The sequence below is a fragment of the Cynocephalus volans genome, chromosome 8 (assembly GCF_027409185.1).
Source record: "Cynocephalus volans isolate mCynVol1 chromosome 8, mCynVol1.pri, whole genome shotgun sequence".
Lineage (NCBI taxonomy): Eukaryota > Metazoa > Chordata > Mammalia > Dermoptera > Cynocephalidae > Cynocephalus > Cynocephalus volans.
The window spans coordinates 46,028,388-46,034,490 of record NC_084467.1 but is presented as its reverse complement, the minus strand read 5'-3'; positions in this window follow the sequence as shown (position 1 = coordinate 46,034,490).

The following is a 6,103-nucleotide window of genomic DNA, read 5'->3' as shown; positions in this document are numbered from 1 at the left end:
GAGTCAAGTAATTGGGACAGATCATATGGAGAGAGAGCCTAAAATATTTTCTGTCTGGCCCTTTACAGAAAAAGTTTGGTGCCCCCTGGTCTAGGCACCTGAGATGCTGCAGTGAACAAAACAAACAAAAATCTCTACCCTCATGGAGTTTACATTGTGTTTGGGCGGGGTGGGTGGGAACAGAATACAAAGAAACCAAAAAATATTTACTATGTTAAATATGGAGAAATATTTACTATGTTAAATGCTATGGAGAAAAATAAAGCACGGAGAGAGTATCAGGAGTGCTGGGAGTGCTGGAGCCTACTCCACTGCATGGATCGCAGTGAAAAACAGGGTGTCAGGAAGTCCTGAAGGAGGTAAAGGAATGAGCCACACCAGGGGTGCTGGGGGGGGGGTGCTGGGGGCAGAGCCACCAGGTAGCGGAACAGATGCAAAGGCCATACTGGTGTATTAACAATAGTGAATACTATATCAAGCACTATGTACCAGGTGCCCTTCAAGTGCAACTTCAATAATCTCACTTAATTACTTAAAAGTCATTTCCTCATTACACAATCTTGGAAAAGAATGATCTGGATATATTTCTATCCTTAATATTTATACAGCATTCTCAGTTTACAAAGCTTTGTAACGTTGTTTGCTTGATCTTCACCAACATTTCACAGAGGTGACTGACTGCATTGTAGAGTAGCCAAAGACCAGAAAGGTCTAGACACTTGCCCCAGTAGGTGCTGGAGCTGGAAAGCAAACCCAGGTCTTTCTGGATCCAGATGCAGTACTTTTCTTTCTAAGGCACCAGCTTTGGACGGCATGGACTCCACCTCGTTTAACATTTTATTCATCAACCCCACTTACACCTAACCCAAACCCTGCACGAGAGAGAAAAGGCAAAGGCTTATAGAAAGGAAGTGAATTCCTATCATCCCCCTGTATGACAGAGATCAGATAAATGGCTGGAGTCACGCCCAGAAGGCACAGACATTCGATCTTAGCCTTTGTACTGGAGCACCCACGCTGTGCCCCAGCCTTGTGGCTGTGTGCTGTGCTCTGCAGAGCTAACCCAAAGCAGCTGCTCCAAAACAAGTTGTTGGTTGACAGATGAACTACTGTTGTCTTTGCTTAGCTGCATTTTTTTTTTTTTTTTTGACCGGTAAAGGGATCGCAACCCTCGGCATGGTGTCATCTGTACCACGCTCGGCCAGTGAGCACACCAGCCATCCCTATATAGAATCTGAACCCGTGGCATTGGCACTATCAGAACCGCACCCACCCCAGTGAGCCACGGGGCCGGCCCTGCTTAGCTGCATTTTTAGCAGGGCATTCTTATGAATTGAGGGATTATTTAGAAATACATTAATTCAGCAAATACATATTGAGATTCACTTTGTGCAAAACACATCTAGCAGGGTCAGAGATGAACAGAACATGGGACCTCCCCTCTAGGAGCTTGCAGTCCAGTGAAATTGAAGAGACAAACTTTCTGTATGTGCCACTTAACCTACTGCGTGACAGCCATGGTTCCAGCTGGGGCACTATCATCAACATTAATAATAATAGAAAAAAGAATAGCAAATGGTATTAAACCCAAACTATGTGCCAGGCACTATGCTAAGCCCTTTTCATGAGCTAACTCATCTCGTCTTCATCATAACTCCAGCAGGGAGATGTCACTACTATTTAAGGATAAAGAATCTCAGGCTCAGGGAGTTTCATGTAGTTAAGTGGGTGATAACGTGCAGATTTTGCACTCAGGTTTGTTTGCTCCATAACACATACACAAAACAACCGTGACACACTCAGAGAGCAAGCAGGTCAAATGAGAGATGTAGACAAAATTCAAAGGGTGTCAGGAGAGGGAGAATCCATGCCAGTGGGGGCTTCAAGGAAGGGTTCCTAAAGAGGGTGCCATTGAGATGGGCCCTGAAGAACAGGCCTCCAGACAGAGACTAAGCCAGACCCACAGGATCTGTTTCAGTGGCTGCTCACACAACAATCTCAAGATATGCTTGATACAGATAAATTGCTATAGGAAGCTGTGAGCACAGACATCAGGCCATGTATCAAACAGACCTGCCTATGACTCCTTTCTTCCCCTTTTACTGGTTGCATTGACCAGGAACAAGCCAACCAACCTTTCAGAGCCTTGGTTGCCTCCTCTGTAAAATGGACATAGTGATATTTATACCTCATGAAGTTGTTGTAAAGATTTATTCAGACATGGGTATAAAGCATTTAATATTGTCCCTGGCATACAACAAGAGACCTACATAAGCAGTAGAATGATGGCTTTCTCCTTATGGTGGACAAGCGGAGGAATGGGGTCCCCAGAGTCAGCATAGGAGAGAAAGAAAGCAAACACGGGTTGAGTGATGGGCCGGATGCTTTCAATGGCGCCTCTCACTGAACCTTCTTAACACCCCTATGTGGTGGTATTGAGATAGGAGGTGCTTAGTCCCCCTGAGTTTCAGGCCACTCCCTGGGCCTCAAACCACTCTTCTAAGACTCAGGCCCCTCCTCTGAGTCCTGAGCTACTGTTGCTTGTTGCACCTATTTTTGGCACCAACATGTACAGATTGAGACCACAGGAGGCAGATTTATGTAATCTTGGTGGCTGAGCATGTTCAGTCAAAAGTAGTTTATCCCTTGAATGACCTCCTACTGGAGGCACTAGAGAGCACCTAGAATATTTTAAGTGTATTGGGTGCATGTGTTGGAATTTGACCAATGAGGGAGCATGCTCCAAAGAGACCAATTAAGAATGTGCAAGGCTGTGTTATGTAACTTGTTACACAACTGGGAACCATTCCCCTTAGTTAAATATTCATTAAACATCATGAATATGTATAGATAGCCAAACTGTAAAAGTTGAATCCAGGAAAGAAGTGGGGCTGTTGCTCGCTCTCTCTGGAGCCAGCCAGCAATTCACCTGTGAGGTGTGTATTTCTTACTTTTGTGTTAAACTCGCCTTTAGCGGGCTGCTGCTCACTCTGGAGCCAGCCTGCACTTTGTCTGTAGCTTATTTGTTTTCTATTAAACTTGGTGTGGCCGTGGCTCAGTCTCTCAAGCTAGGCCACACTGTCCCTGTCAAGTCTGTATTTCTTATTCTTTACATTAAACCTGTTTTCACTTTCTACTCTGACTCTGCCCTTGAATTTTTTCCTGTGGCAGAGTCAAGAACCTGGTAGAGGATGGGGTGGACTGAGGCCAGCCATCAGACCTCCCCAGACCCTCTTCTTCTGTATCAGTATTATGATTTCTGTCTTACTGTCGAAGAAACGAGTAAGGAACTTGCCAACGTCACACAACTGGGAAGTGGCTGGGCAGATTCTAAGTCAAGCCCTCTCTGACTACAAAGTCACCCTCCCATCTCCAGTGCAGTCTGTTTGGGCTGGGCTGGGCTAAGAGTATGGGGGTGGGCACAGGAATCCATCAGGTGGACTGCCTCTGGACAGATGTTTCTGGAATCTTTCCCCTCTTCTCCCACTTACTGCCCCACTCTGGGCTATTACAGGAGTCTCCGTTCCGGCCTCTCACCTCATCCCCTTCTTCCAATCTGAGCTCACACCTCAGGCAATGAACACAGTTGACCAAGTCCTCTCCTGTAAAACCCTCCCATTGCCCACAGGTCTGCTTCTCACACTTGGTGGCATCTGCTTGGGGCACTCAGCAGATGAGGCAACAGTCTTCCTGGAGTGCCAATTATACATGTTGTTTTCAAATTATGACAAATACAAACATACTTCAAAGAGTTCATGGAAAAATAGAACTGAAAGATAATACAAATCTTTTTGTGACCTTTTTGAAGTACCCTTGTACGTGCTATAGAGCAAAATGCAAAACGCCCAGGGATTTTGCTCAGAGGAGGCATTTGTGTGTGTTGGGGGGAGCGGGGCACAGAAGGGAGTACAATTCCTCACAGGAAAAGTTGTAGTGGCCTGAAAGATAAGATAAACTCACAGCCTGGTCCAGCAGGCCCTGCTACATCTGGCCCCCCATACCTCTTCCTTGTGCAACTACAATGCCTGGGAGTGTTCTGTGCTGCAGCCAGAATTATCTTTTAGCCTTCCTCCTTACAATCAGTAGCAACTTACCACTAATTACTGACCCTCTGACCAGAATGTCTTTCCACCCCTGCTTTTTAGCCCAGGAAGTTCCTACTTATTCTTTAAGGCCCAATTCCAAGCATCCTCCTCCAAGAAGCCCTCCCTGATCCCACCTCATGTCTGGATTTCATCCACATGCCACCCTCCCCCCTCCCCTCGCCACCCCTGCAATGCTGTTTCTTCAGCCTCTTGCTCTTTCCTCTTCACAGCTTCTTACAGCAGGGTGCTGGTCCCCCCCACTGTTTTGAGAGGCAGCCTCTCCAGGAGGCTATGAGCTCTTAGAGAGTCAGGGAGTTCATCATTAACTCTGTCTTCATGTGCTCATTCAACACACACTCAGAATCCCTCAGTGCCAGGCCATGGGCTCTGCATGCAGGGATGACTCAATGTATCCTCAGAGGAGCACATGATCTGAGGAGGAAATAAACCATCCATTCATTTATTGGTTGATATATTAAAACAACAAAGAAACAGAAAGCAAAACCATTTACTGAGCCCCAACATTGGGCCAGGCCCTCTGCTCAAGGCTGAGGATACAGAAAAGAGCAAAACCTGTGCCTTCCCTCAAGGGGATCCCAGTCTGGCCCATGGCCAGTGCCAACCACTGCTGTGCGGCACCAAGGCAAGTGTGGAGTCCTTTTCTTTCTTTTTTTCTTTTTGATAACTAATAAATGGAGTGAGTGAATAAAATTTTTGTGGATTTTTTTGTTTTTGAACTTGTGGGGCTTCAATCATGAATGAGCTCTGTAAATCAATGCATGCAATAAATTACTGATCAATTGACTGATTGAAATGTCCCACAGGAAGTTGCTAGCAGCATCAGGGCTAGATTTGGGGTTTCTACGGCCCTTGTGTCTCCACCACCCCAGACTTTCTCAATGGGGAGCAAATCTATTCTGACCGTGACTGTCTTGACCGGGCTCTGCAGCTCCAAGTTGCACAGCCTCCTGCAAACTCACAGTAAATGCAGCATTCTTGGCCTGCCTCCCAAGGGGGTTGTGAGCATTAATTAGTTACCATTGGTAAAGTGCTCTGAAGATGTGGGGGTGTATAAACATTGCAAGTCATTAGGCCTCTCCATACCACTATGCTCTATAGCCTGGGAACTGCTAATTGAGAAATAATTAACACCTCAGGGTGCAAAGGATGGCTGCCTGGCTTTTCCAGGATTGGGAGGGATGTAATACCGTGCACAGGAGCAAGGAGAAAAAAAAGGCTGCTTTGGATATGTGGATCCCGAGAAATTCTGAAGATGATTTGCCCCCTGCCCCCAAAATAGGAGGGGTGGGGAATATTGCCCCAGTAAAACCTCTGCAACTATGTTCCTTGGGATAAGCCCTTACCACTGTAGGGGCCAAGCAAGTTTCTTAGAGACAAAAGAGCTCAAGTCCACCCCAGCTCTGTTCAGCCTCCTAGCTGGTGGGCAGATACCAGTCATGTGCTCCATCCAAGCTGTATTTTCCTCAGTTGTAAGACCCAGATGATAAGATGCAGCGACCCACAACTCCTGCTAACACCGGCTTGTCTAGTGCCTCTCCTCTAGGTCACAAAGCTAACCCAGGCCACACAATAGTTTCTTCTGGGGAACTATGAAATACTGATGCTTGGGCCCACCCCAGATTGACAACCAACATCTCAGGGCAGTGGGTACAGGGTGCATATGGTGGTCCCAGTCAGTCAAGGTTGAGAACCACTGCCCTGGCCTATGTGTTAAGCACTGTCAGGAGCTGTGAGAAATAAAGATGCAAACCCCACCACACCCCAAGCTTCCTTTACATGGGCCCAGCATTTCCCGATCTGAGCCTTTGAGTGTCCTGCTCTCTCTGTCTGGACATTTCACTCCACTCCGACTGCCATTCTTGTCCTGGTAAACCTCATTCATCCTTGAGGCCCAGCTCAAAGGTCCCCTCCTTGGTGAAGCCTCCTTCTCCATGCTCCCACGGGGCTTTGCTCAGCCTCCATTATACCACTGATCACAGGGTTCAGGCTCAGAACTC